Raw genomic sequence first — 13,091 nt, forward strand, 5'->3', positions numbered from 1 at the left:
TTAACTTTATTTCTTAAAGAAGTTGTTAAATACTCTCAGATGACTAGAAACATATTTGGAATGCCTCTTTCCATCTGATTAAAAGATTACTCACTGCAGTCCAATTTATGGTAATACCGCTAGAAAAAAAAAAAACAAGAAATGCAGCTTCTGTTTCTGTTTGAATATCACAGTATTACCTCAACTCCAGCTGGAAGATGGAAAAACAACATTTGGGATTTAAAGACCATCTTCACTTACATGCCGAGTTTTGGAAGAAAATGGTAACTGGAGGGAAAAAACTTACATACAACTAAGCAGGATTTCCAGAGCAGATTCTTGGTTCCTGTGGTTGGGCTCATGTTGGTTCAGTGACATTACCAGGACCTTCCCAATGAGGCTTAGAGGCCTTTTCCCCTTCCCTTTCTTCCTTTCTCTCACCTTACTATCCCTTTTTTACTTCTCCTTCTCCCTGTTTCAGTTTGCCAAATTCAAATTCAATTGTTTTCTGGATCTGATAGTAAAAAAAAGATACTATTATCAGCCATGCAATCCCTAAAACATTAGCACATAAATTGACCTGGATGAACTTCAGCTAGCAATGTGTGTAACCTACAAGTTACACAAACTCAGTGTGGAGACAATGAAGTATATATGCAATTACACCCGGTACACTCAGGTTTGAATTTCATCCGATCATCCTCTCCAGCTGCTAAAACTGGGACAGCCTGTTAAGACTAGGACAAATTGGTCACCCTACTGTCATAGAATATCTCTTCAATAAAGCCTCACATGATCTGGTAGACTAGAGGTCACACGTGTACGCATGAACACAGTCACACACTCACATATGTACTCACAAAGACACCACACGCCTGTCTGTGTGCCTACATCTCACATTGCAGCTTGTCTTTTTCCCCCTTTCTGCTCCAGCCAATTTTCACATTCCACCTTGTCATTATGAACAATGTTTCTCCTTCTAATTACTCATGTCCTCGTGTCTTACCCTGGTTGGACATGGGATATCCCTCTCTGAAATCTGGAAAGAATGTCTTGCCAATTTCACTTGTTTATAAAATGCAATCATTGGCTCAAAAAGATCTCCTTTCCCCAGATGCTGATGGTCTTTTCCTTTCTCTGACAGTACCAACGTGTCTAAAAGCGATGTGCCTCTGACCTAGGCATTAGGCCTGTGACTTGACAGTTGTATGGGACGTCAGATCATAAGTGGCTACACATCCCCTGTTCATTTGAAAGCAAGGGCTACGGGGCAAGGCTCCAGGACCTCAGGTTCTGGAGGAGGCCCCTTGGTTTGAGCCAATGTGCTGGCTTTGTTTGTGATGGAGACAGCTAGAAGCACTTCCCTCTAGGGGCTGTTTCATGATTAAACACCGTCTAGCAGGAAAAGAAACCTCTAAAAGTGCCAGGCCACTCTAAAGAACTTGTCCAGTTATCTATGTCGACAATGTGCAACTTATATAAAGATGTCATTTACTGCCTACAGCTGCTAGCAAGTTGGAAGGAAAAAACAAAAACAGTTTCCAAATCAGAATTACAAGTGCTGAAATATTCCACAAGTTGTGGTCGTAAGTTAAATAACACGATTCTACAGGGAGTATTAAAGATTCCAAAATCTTTTCTATTTTTTCACCCCAAGTCCCCTTTAGCAGAGTGGAATATAAAATGTCCAAAAGTATAAAACAAACACGAGGTTGCCATGCTCATCTTGACATTAAAAAAAGGCATGTTTAGAAACGCTTTTTCATACTTGTAGGGCAGTAAGATCAGGAAATCTGGAAAGCTTCTCCGGCTCTAATTCGTATGTATTTGCTTACTTTTGATCTGCTGCAATCCTCTGTATTTTGTAAATTCTGAGAAAAATCAGCAGAACAAAACAGTCTAAGCCATGGATTTGGTCTATTTTATGCTTTTTAAAAGTTTTCAAGTATCCAGTCCAATTATAAATGTGTTTTTAAAAATGCGTGACCTGATTGAAATTTACCCACCTGTTGGGCCCACAACATGACAATCCAGACAATCTGACTGATGGCTTGCCATCCACAAACCTCAGTTTTCTCACTTTGCAATGTGAGGCGTTTGTACAAGATGATTCCCAAAGCCCATCGCAACACTACATTTCTATGATTACAGGAGATGTTCTAGATAATCTAATATCCTGGTTAGCAAAAGGCTAAATCTAAATTTAAAAATACACTTTCAATTCAGCTTTAAAACATCAGGCAGTGTTTTTTTTAAATTATACTTTAAGTTGGGTACATGTGCACAATGTGCAGGTTACATATATATCCATGTGCCATGTTGATGTGCTGCACCCGTTAACTCGTCATTTACATTAGGTATATCTCCTAATGCTATCATCCCTCCCTCCTTCCCCAACCCCATGACAGGCCCCGGTGTGTGATGTTCCCCACCCTGTGTCCAAGTGTTCTCATTGTTCAATTCCCACCTATGAGTGAGAACATGAGGTGTCTGGTTTTCTGTCCTTGCAATAGTTTGCTCAGAATGATGGTTTCTAGCTTCATCCATGTCCCTACAAAGGACATGAACTCATCCTTTTTTATGGCTGCATAGTATTCCATGGTGTATATGTGCATTAGGCAGTTTTTGACCTTAATATATAATCACATTTTTTAATTATTGAGCATCCTGCACCACCTCCACATAAGCATCCACTGAAAAGGTAAGAAGTCCAGTGTTGTTTAGTTGATAGAACTTTGAACACCGGAAGAACAGCATAGGCCTATTTTTTCTCACATTAAAAAAAGTGATAATCAAAGGAGCTCATTAACACACTTAAAAATACGTTACAAATTGTAAAGTTAAAAAGCAAGGTATTTAAAAAATAAACTGAATGGTTTCAAAGTTGGTTTCTCTCAAGTGGACTGGTGATGAGAAGGTGAGGGTGCGTATCTTTGTTTGCCTTTGTTTCTGAGTTTATTGATCTCTTTCTTTTCCAAGTAGAGTTCAGGACAACAGACAATCCTGGTTAACTGAAGGATCTGATCTTAGTAATTGAAATATTGCCACAATAAAAAAGAACGACCAGCTAATAAGCCATATTAAAAACAGTAGAGTAATAACTTCTGCCTACATAGCATTCTATACTATTTTCCCCTAATGTCATAGTGGTTTAAAAAAAAAAAAATCTAATGTATTATCCCTCCAAGGGAAAACTGACATTAAGGGGTTAAAAAAAAAAAGAAAAAACAATCACTACCAAAACAAAGTACACTCTGCTGTGCACTTTAACCAAGTAAAACTAGTTTTCACAGTTTAATTAATAAACAAGCCATTAGTCTAAAATAAAGGTCAACATGAACGGAAAGCAATTATGGATGGGGCTTTAACTGAGAGCCCTTCCACCAGAAGGGATTCTCTCAAATTTTGCTTTAACCTCATCTCCCTCACCGGTGATGCCATGGCTGAATGTACTGATACTTTCCCAATTTTACTTCAGCTTCAAATCTAAAGTCAAATCAGTGGCAAATGCATGGGATTTGTGGTCACATAGACCTGGGTTTAAATTCCAGCTCTACCACTTATCAATGAGCATGACCTTGAAGAGTTTTTCTGCCCCCGCAAGCTGCTTACGTTTAAAATGGGGAAGATATCTGTTCTGTGGATTACGGAGGGGATTAAACGAAGAACCTACAAATTACACAAATGTAAACTCCATTCTCTTCAACTACTTCTATGTATTTCTCTGCTTCCACTATTTCCTGATCCCTTCTTAATCCATTTGTCAGAATACATCCTCAATTAATGCTGAACAATGGTGTAAGCGCACACACAAGCCTCTCCAGCGATTTTCTAACCTACTAACTGATGGCTTTGCAACCTAGGAGGCCGGACTTCCTTAGTCCTTTACTGTGTGAAATATTCTAAAATAAAATCACAACCCCATCCTGAAGAGTCACCAAGTCAGACTGTAACGATTTTGCCAACAAGCACAGCTTAAGCCATATCAATACACCAGTGATTAGTAAAATGCCCCTGCCAACCATTTGGTTTCCAGCCAGAACTACTATTTATTTCTACAATGCTACTATGTTCTATTTCCTCTTGCTCTATTTTTGGATAAATGGGTTGTATTAGGAAGTCTAGCAACTGGAGACAAAGGAAAATGTTAACACGAAGCACATCTTTACTGTTAAACGCCCACTGTTAATTATAACTGGAATGAATTAAGCCATTTTCTTCCCTTCTTAGGGGTCTAATTACAGTGTGTGTTCTCTATTTTTTAAAATTTGGTATTTTGTATTTTTAAATTTTAGTATTTAAAACTTTTTGAATTTGTAACTGTGATCCTTCTATGATCATTTTAACATCCAAAATGTTTTCATAATACTGTAATTTCAACCAAGACTAAGGTTTTGCCATTGCCATGTTAATTCTTAGCAGCAAAAGTAACAGTAGGTACTATTTATTAAACATTTATTATGTGCCAAGCACAGTGACAAGCTTTTTACAAACATCTGATTTATTTCTCTCAATCCCATTATTATTCTAATTTACTGATGTGAAACTTGCTCCAATTTTTAAAGCTTATCAGTGGCAGAGCCAGGATTCGAGCCCAGATATTTTTTATTCAGAAGTTCTTGCTCTTAGTCACCGTGCTATTCTGCACACTTAGAGGCAGTTGCTGCACATCCAAAAATATCTCCAAGTTCATCACTGTTTAGGTGCCACAGCACTTGGTAGAGGTCTGGAGTCCTCAGCTTCCAGGAGGTATTTTGAGTAATGACTCTAATAGCTTGGTAAGAGAAACCAAGGCTGATCCTTTGATTAAGTTCCAGGAATCTCGGGCATATCATGAGAGAAGTAATCCCAGAAAAGGAAGAATAATCTTATAAGAGGTGATTTAGGAACTTAGCATCACATAATTTGAATATTTTAAAAGACATTTAAAAAGGCTCATTTTATACTCTAAACAGAGAAATATTTACCTTAAGTTCTGGGATGCACGTGCAGAACATGCAGGTTTGTTACATAGGTATACATGTGCCATGGTGGTTTGCTGCACCTACCAACCTGTCATCTAGGTTTTAAGCCCTGGATGCATTAGGTATTTGTCCTAATGCTCTCCCTCCCCTGCCCCACCCCCACAGGCCCCAGTATGTGATGTTTCCCTCCTTGTGTCCATGTGTTTTCATTTAAATAGAATTATTAGTTACTACTGATTGAGGAGACCAAGACACTAAGATCAAGCTACATACTTAATGTAGGGACAGAACAGGAACTGGTGTATTGGTCTCCCGACCCTCACATCATTACATTTCTCCTGCCAATGGCTTGAAGAAACAGTGAGAATGAGAGGAAGAGAAAGGTAGAGAGAGATACTTCCTACAGTTACTAGTGAAGAATTCAGAGACTGTAACAAAGGATAAGATTTAAAAGGATATTGTGCACTGTATGCGAAAGAAGAAAAAAAAAACACTCTAAAACTAAAGAACAGCAAAAGTCTGCAAACAACAGGGAGACAAATCGGGGAGTACAAGAAATACAACCTTCTGAATGAAGAAGCAGCTAAGAGTTTTTGACATCTGGCTGTTTTAGGCAAATTCCTAAAATGGACTCCTAAGATTTCTTGCCCTAATTCCCAGGACTATAAACATGTTGAGATGTCATGTCCTGATTATGTTACATGGCAATAGGGATTCTGCAGATATAATTAAGGTTACTAATCAGTTGACTCGGAGTAAAGTCAAAAGGGAGATTGCCCATGTGGGCCGAATGGAATCTCAGCAGCTCTTTAAAAGCATGCAGTTTTCTCTAGCTAGTAACAGAAGAGAGAGGCAGAGGGATCCCAGGCATAATGAGCTGTGATTGGCTATGAAGATGGAAAGGGCCACTTGGTGAGAAATACAGGCAGCTTCTAGGATCTGAGAGCAGCCCTGGCCGACAGTCAGCAAGAAAAGGGGGACCTCGGTCCTATGATTGCAATAACTGAATTCTTCCAACAACCTGAAAGGAAGGATTGGACTAGCTGGATGCCCCCAAGCTGGCCACCAGTGGTCGCAACATCTAAGAACAGCTAGGCTTTCCCTCCATAGAGGAAATCAGAAAAGGGAGTGACTGATGGGGCAGTAGGGGTGAGGGGGTCACTCTTTAGCTGGCTACTTACACAAGTGACTGTTTCCAACTCAGGTATTCAGAATCAAGGGAATTATAAAGATAAATTGATATATTGCAACGAGATGCTATAGAGTATCTACAGAAATTTTCAAATATATATTTTCTGTACTGGGTTTTGTTGGCTTTTTATTTTTATTTATTTATTTATTTATTTATTTTTATTTTTTTTTTTTTTTTTGAGACGGAGTCTTGCTCTGTCGCCCAGGCTGGAGTGCAGTGGCGCAATCTCGGCTCACTGCAAGCTCCGCCTCCCGGGTTCACGCCATTCTCCTGCCTCAGCCTCTCCGAGTAGCTGGGACTACAGGCGCCCGCCACCACGCCCGGCTAATTTTTTGTATTTTTAGTAGAGACGGGGTTTCACCGTGGTCTCAATCTCCTGACCTCGTGATCCACCCGCCTCGGCCTCCCAAAGTGCTGGGATTACAAGCGTGAGCCACCGCGCCCGGCTTTATTTTTATTTTTTTATTTTTTTTTTGAGACAGGGTCTCACTCTGTCACCCTGGCTGGAGTGCAGTGGTGCGATCACAGCTCACTGGACCCCTGAACTCCTGGGCTCAAATGACTCTCCCACCTCAGCCTCGCTAGTAGCTGAGACTACAGGCACATGCCACCATGCCCAGCTAGTTTTTAAAATAGTTTTTTTTTTTTTTTTTGTAGAGACTGGGATCTCACTACGTTGCCCAGGCTGGTCTCAGACTCCTAGGATTAAGCAACCTATTGTCTTGGCCTCCAAAGGTGCTGGGATTACAGGTATACACCATCACATCCGGCCTCAAATATATTTTTATGTAATGATTTACTTAAAACCCATGTCATTTCACAAAGCATTTTTTTTATTGGAGGTGTTTTATAAAAGTCAAATAATATATCATCATAAAAATAAATGAGAAACTAGAGAAGAGAGAAAACACAATCAGAGACATACAAATTATGTGTCATGAAGATCCCTTATCTACCACCATGCCCACTAATTTTTTATATTTTTTTTTGTAGAGACAGTGCTTTGCCATGTTGCTCAGGCTGGTCTTGAACTCCTGGCCTTAAGTGATCCACCTGCCTCAGCCTCCAGTGCTGGAATTACAGGTGTGAGCCATCACACCTGACCCAGCGTGGTTTTTTTTTTTTTCCACCTTTGCAGAAATCACTGAAAACACAGATACGTGGCCAGTTACAGAACTCAGAGAAAGGTAGCCCAGGAAAAGCCCAGACCTGGGGGAAATCCTGGTGTGGGTCCTCACAAATGGGACAGCATGTCAATCATGTGGGTGAGGTCCCCACAGCACTTTCAGAAACACAACAATGAAATTCACAGAGCTGTTGAAAATACACCACAGGCATTTATAGTTCTCAATTTCTTTTTCATGTGTTCTACATATTTTAAATTCAACTTTGATATTTTTCTTATTTATATGGGCTTTTTATATAAGGATAGGTCTTTGCCATATTTATTGTCTATCATATTTGCAACAAATATACCAGAGGATTAATGTGTATATGTTTAATTTTGTTTATATTTTGACGTGTGTTTGAAAATTTTATGTCATCTAATATCTGGGTATTTCTTTACATATACTGTATGTGTAAGAAATATACCTACATGTGCACATGTACATTATACAGTCTCCTATTACTTATAGCCAGAACACTTTTCTCCATTGACAGACCAGTTAAAACCATCACCTTTATTTTCTTCTAGTTTGTAATAGTTTAATTTTGTAAATTTCTGTTGCCCAAAGTCTACTGAATTTCAAATGTGTCTAGGCCACTGTTCATAAGAACTGGAATGGATAGTATTCTTCAAGCAAACCAAAGGAACCTTTTTCTAAGATTGAAAATTTTAAATAGTTATTATATGGAATTAATTCACTGAGTTCTGAGAACATGCAGATGGATTCACTGATTATTCCCTCTCCCTAAAGTCCTTCCATTTTTCTCAATCCAATTATAACACAATTCTGTCAAAGTATATAAAATGTACAAGCCTTGATCTAACTCAACCCTAACCCAAAACAGCTAAATGTTGAATTTGGAAACTCAGTCTCCTCGGTTTGGGCCCCCCACCCTGCTCTCTCCATTTGAACACCTGCCTGTGTTGATACAAAGCTCTGAGCAGAGGCACTACCCTGTTCTAACTATTTGCAGAACAGTAATTTTCATATATACATTTTTCACTTAGTAAAGAATCCCAGTTTTTTAAAGTAAATATTTTCATCACCAGAGGCTTTTTATCACCCAAAGAGAAAATTAGGTGCTACCATTACTGAAGTTATCTGCAGAAAGCGTTCTCATCTCTGCAAGAGTCTAACTGGAAGTTTAACGAAGAGAAATGTGAGCTGATGTGAATTTAATAAAGAAGGGAGGAAGATGTTAGAGAGACAACGAAGAGGCCTGGAATCAATTAGGTCAAATTATACCCTGTGTTACTTGTGTAACTCCCGTTACAGTCAAATGAAACAGCAGAAAAGAACACTACCCTGAACTTAGGCCCCATTTCAGAACGGAGAGTGCTTCATAAACAGTATCTGAATCAAGTCATTTCAAAGGGTGGGTCAGAAATTGCCGACTGAAAATGCTTTTCTCCAGGAACATACATTTGCCCGAACAGGGGCTCATCCCCATAGCAACCAGTGGAAAGGCAGACATAGCAACTAGTTACCATGCCAGTGCTAGATCCCTCCAAATCAGACCTTCCTTCTAGATCGTCTCTCATTTTCTCCCCCTAGGCAAGTATTTCCCAACCCAAGACCCCCCAGAGGAGCTTGGGAAGCCATGCACCTAGGAGAGGTGTCCTGGGCTTCTGGGGCCAGAAGCAAGGAGGCCTGGGGGAGCAGCTCTGTTCACCTGGGAATCATTGCTACAGTCACTGAGAATGTAGGCTGAGAGGTGTCAGCAGCCTGTGACACAGTGACAGGTGGATGCCTTCTCAAGACGAGAATAGCCCCCAATTTACACACTGGCCTTTGATGCCCTTGAGCATGAACCTTGAGATTTACTAAGTGGGACTGATTCGTCCCAAAGCATGAGCGGTCCTGAGGTAATGGGGCACCTATCAGGCCATGGTGGGGGCCCCGGGGGCCACATGGGGGGTACCTATCAGGCCCTACCTACACATTGAAGATACTTCAGTGAGAGCCCAGTTTCAGACCCAGGCTTCAAAGTATGGCTGTGGCAGGGTTTGAATCACAGCCCCACCTGACTCCACTGCAGTCATACCCACAGGATCATGTAGCTAAGGATGTTTCTCCTCTCAGAGACCCCATCCCCAAGAATCAGTGTTGGCCTAGGTAGCAGAGAAGCAAGATATGAAAGAGTCAAATGTAGCATATACTTTGAGTGTTCCCTTCTTTCAAGAACAAATGTATTTTCATGCTTTATAAACACAGTTTTAGTAAAATACAATGAATGCAATTATTAAGTATAATGAATGACTCAGAAAATAATCTGAAGGATTCTAAGATCCTTTGGTTAATTTTCACACTTCATAGGCTTCCACTTTGTAATATCCAAGGAAGAAAGATCTAAGACAAATATGAATACCATGAGCTACCCAAGGACAGGGACTTCCCAGGTACATGTCTGGAACCAAGTCAGTACACCTCGGTAAGAGTTTAATGCACGCGGAAGACCTGGAGGGAAACACAAGAAAAGACCGACCATGGCTCCCGGGATTGGCTCTGCCACCAGCTGCCTCTGGAGCCTTGGGAAAGTCACTTGAGCTACGATTACTGGGCCTCAGTGAGCTCTTTTGCAAATTCAAGATATTGAACTGATGTCTTCTAATACCCCTTGGAGCTTTAAGAATTCCATAATGCTATCTACGTAGCTGTTTTCTTAAACTTTGAGGGCGGGTTGGGGGATTATCCCACAACTTGAGTGACATCATTTTGCTATTTACAGGTAAGATGAACAACTGGCCTGGAGCCAATGTCCAATTCTTATTCTCCAGTGAATCAAAGAAATCTATTTGAATATGACTTTAGAAAATTTTCCTCATCAATACACACAATTAACCAAGAAAAGAAGATCCAACTTTAGGAATCTGTAGAGGATATATAAACATATTTGTTTTTAAAAAAAAAAATGGTTTGAAAACTTTGGGCTAACATTCTCTAGCTGTGCATAATAGGTAACAATGAATGTCTGCTCAGTGAATAAATATATGAATAAGTGGTCTCTTTGTACAAGAGATGTTGGCATTAATATGATCTATTTTAATAATCTTACTCAGTTTCCCTTAATTTTGCTGTCTTTGATCATATTTTGTTCCCTAGAAAAATTCCTAAGCATTCAAACCGATGAGGCTACTTTGTACACAGCAAGTCTTTTTTGCAAGCTGAACGCAGTATGAATTCATACACAGTCATGCACTGTTCACCCATTGGGCTGTCGACCCTAAAAAACTCAACAAATAGCATCTGCAGTAATAACCATGTCTGCCTATTTTACAGAGTCTCAAGCTTCCGACTGAATGGTGGTGGGTGGAATGTGGTCAATGGTCGCGAGTATCTCCTGGATTAAATGTTTTCTGGCATTCCTCAGAGGAGGAAAGCAGTTAGTCTGCATTTCATTTTTAAACCGCATTTCACCCTTTTCCGCCTCTACATAGCCACACACAGGAAAAAAAATCCTGTTGCTCATGCTACGCATTCTTTTTACAATTCTTCTGGGCTGTTCTTCCATTTCTGTTTAGAACAGCTAATCTTCCACAAACCTGGATTGAGTGCAAGAGGCACATTTTGCACATCCCTCATCACACAAATATAAATAAGGTTTGGACACCATTAACCCCTTGAACAGCAGCATTTTTCCTGGCCACAGATCCAAGGAAGGCTCAGGAAACATATGATATCTATTTCCCACTCATTCCAATGAGTTTATTACAGGTTGCAAAAAGCTACCAGAAAGTTCCACTTAAATAAACTCCAGCCCAAAGTTTTTAAAGGAAGTTATCACTTTTACATTTTTTAGTCAACATATTTAAAAAGCGTTTTTTTTTGGGGGGGGCGCGGGGTACTATACACCCATTGGAAGAAATGGAGCCCTCACCCAATCCCTGTGTTTTTAAAAATTAGCCCTAAATTTTCCTTATGATCACATGTGCTCAGGATTCTCAAGGCACAGAAGTGCTCATGGGAAGCGGATGCCTCTGATCAGAGTAGGTGAACGTTCACCTAGTTTTTTTTTTTTTTTTTTTTTTTTTAGAGACAAGAGTCTTGTTCTGTTGCCCAGGCTGCAGTGCAGTGTCACTATTATAGCTCACTGCAGCCTCCACCTCCTGGGCTCAAGCAATCCTGCTTCAGCCTCCTGAGTAGCTACGATCACAAAAGCATGCCACCACACTGGCTAATTTTTAAATTTTTTGTTTGAGACATGATCCTGTCATGTTACCCAGGCTGGTCTCAAACTCCTGTACTCAAGCAATCCTCACACCTCGGCCTCCCAAAGCACTGGGATTATAGGCATGAGCCAGCCACTGTGCCCAGCCTAACTTTTTGAAGGTAAATAAAATCAGACAAAAGTTTGGTGCTAGTTGGACATGAAGAAGGAAAGCGTTTCTGGGAACACCCAAATCTTCTTTAGACTTCCCATGTCCTAAGAATAAACGCAAAGTTTAAAATGGACAATTCAGAACTGGCAGCTTTAAGAAGTTATGTGCAATGCAGAAATTTCAGGCAATTGGTTTTGTTAAGTTTGCAATGGTCCCCCCTCCAAGAGGTTCTGAGCAGTTTCTGGTAAATGAAATGAGTGGTTAACACATTTCAGAACTACTTCCTCATCCACCTATCAGTAAATCTTCAGATTTTGCAGAAGTTTGTTTTCTACCAACCAAAGTACAAGCTGACTAATTTTAAGTGCAATCTCTTCATATGCATATTTTCTTTTCTTTTAACATTTAAGGCCGGGCGCGGTGGCTCACGCCTGTAATCTCAGCACTTTGGGAGGTCGGCGGATCACAAGGTCAGGAGATCAAGACCATCCTGGCTAACACGGTGAAACCCCATCTCTACTAAAAACACAAAAAATTAGCAGGGCGTGGTGGCAGGCGCCTGTAGTCCCAGCTACTTGGGAGGCTGAGGCAAGAGAATGGCGTGAACCTGGGAGGTGGAGATTGCAGTGAGCTGAGATCGTGCCACAGCACTCCAGCCTGGATGACAGAGCGAGACTCCGTCTCAGAAAAAAAAAAAAAAAAAAAAAAAAAAACTTTCCATTAGTAATACAAAAAGAACTGCGATCAATTGCAGGCACAGGCATTTGCAGGCCTGTCTGCATTCTTTGGTTGTCTTCAAAGTGTGCCCGAAGTGTAATGGAAGGTGAAGGCTGTCCATTCCTCTCAGGGTAGTTTGTTCTGTCTTCTTTCTGACTGATTCTCTCTAACCTCCAACATAACAAGGGTTTTCAAACTTAGCATGCATTAGAACCACCTGGAGGGCCAGTAGAAACACAAATTGCTGGGACCCACTCCTGGAGTTTCTGAATTGGTAGGTCTGGGATTGAGCCCCAAAATGTGCATGTTAAACAAGGTCCCGGCCGGGTGCGGGGGCTCAGGCCTGTGATCCCAGCACTCTGGGAGGCCAAGGCGGGCAGATCACTAGGTCAGGAGATCGAGACTAGTCTGGCCAACATGGTGAAACCCCATCTCTACTAAAAATGCAAAAATTAGCCAGGCGTGGTGGCCTGTGGTCCCAGCTACTCTGGAGGCTGAGGCAGAAGAATCACTTGAAACTGGAAGGTGGAGGTTCCAATAAGCCGAGAGTGCATCACTGCACTCCAGCCTGGGCAACAGGAGCAAAACTCTGTCTCAGACAAACAAAACAAAACAAAAAACAAACAAACAAAAAACAACGAGGTCCCAGAAGATGCTGATGCTGCTGGTCCATGGACCACACTTTGAGAACTGCTGCCCTTTGTATATCGAAAGGATGGAGATGGAACAGGTCTAAGATTTCTGTGGGGCA

General features: G+C 40.8%; 1 protein-coding gene across 1 annotated transcript in view; it reads right to left on the reverse strand.

Moving 5' to 3' along the window:
- Nucleotides 1-13,091, reverse strand: part of BMP6 (bone morphogenetic protein 6) — a 155,070-nt gene that overhangs the window by 60,873 nt on the left and 81,106 nt on the right. The window lies entirely within an intron of this gene.

This window comes from Symphalangus syndactylus, chromosome 23 (assembly GCF_028878055.3).
Source record: "Symphalangus syndactylus isolate Jambi chromosome 23, NHGRI_mSymSyn1-v2.1_pri, whole genome shotgun sequence".
Lineage (NCBI taxonomy): Eukaryota > Metazoa > Chordata > Mammalia > Primates > Hylobatidae > Symphalangus > Symphalangus syndactylus.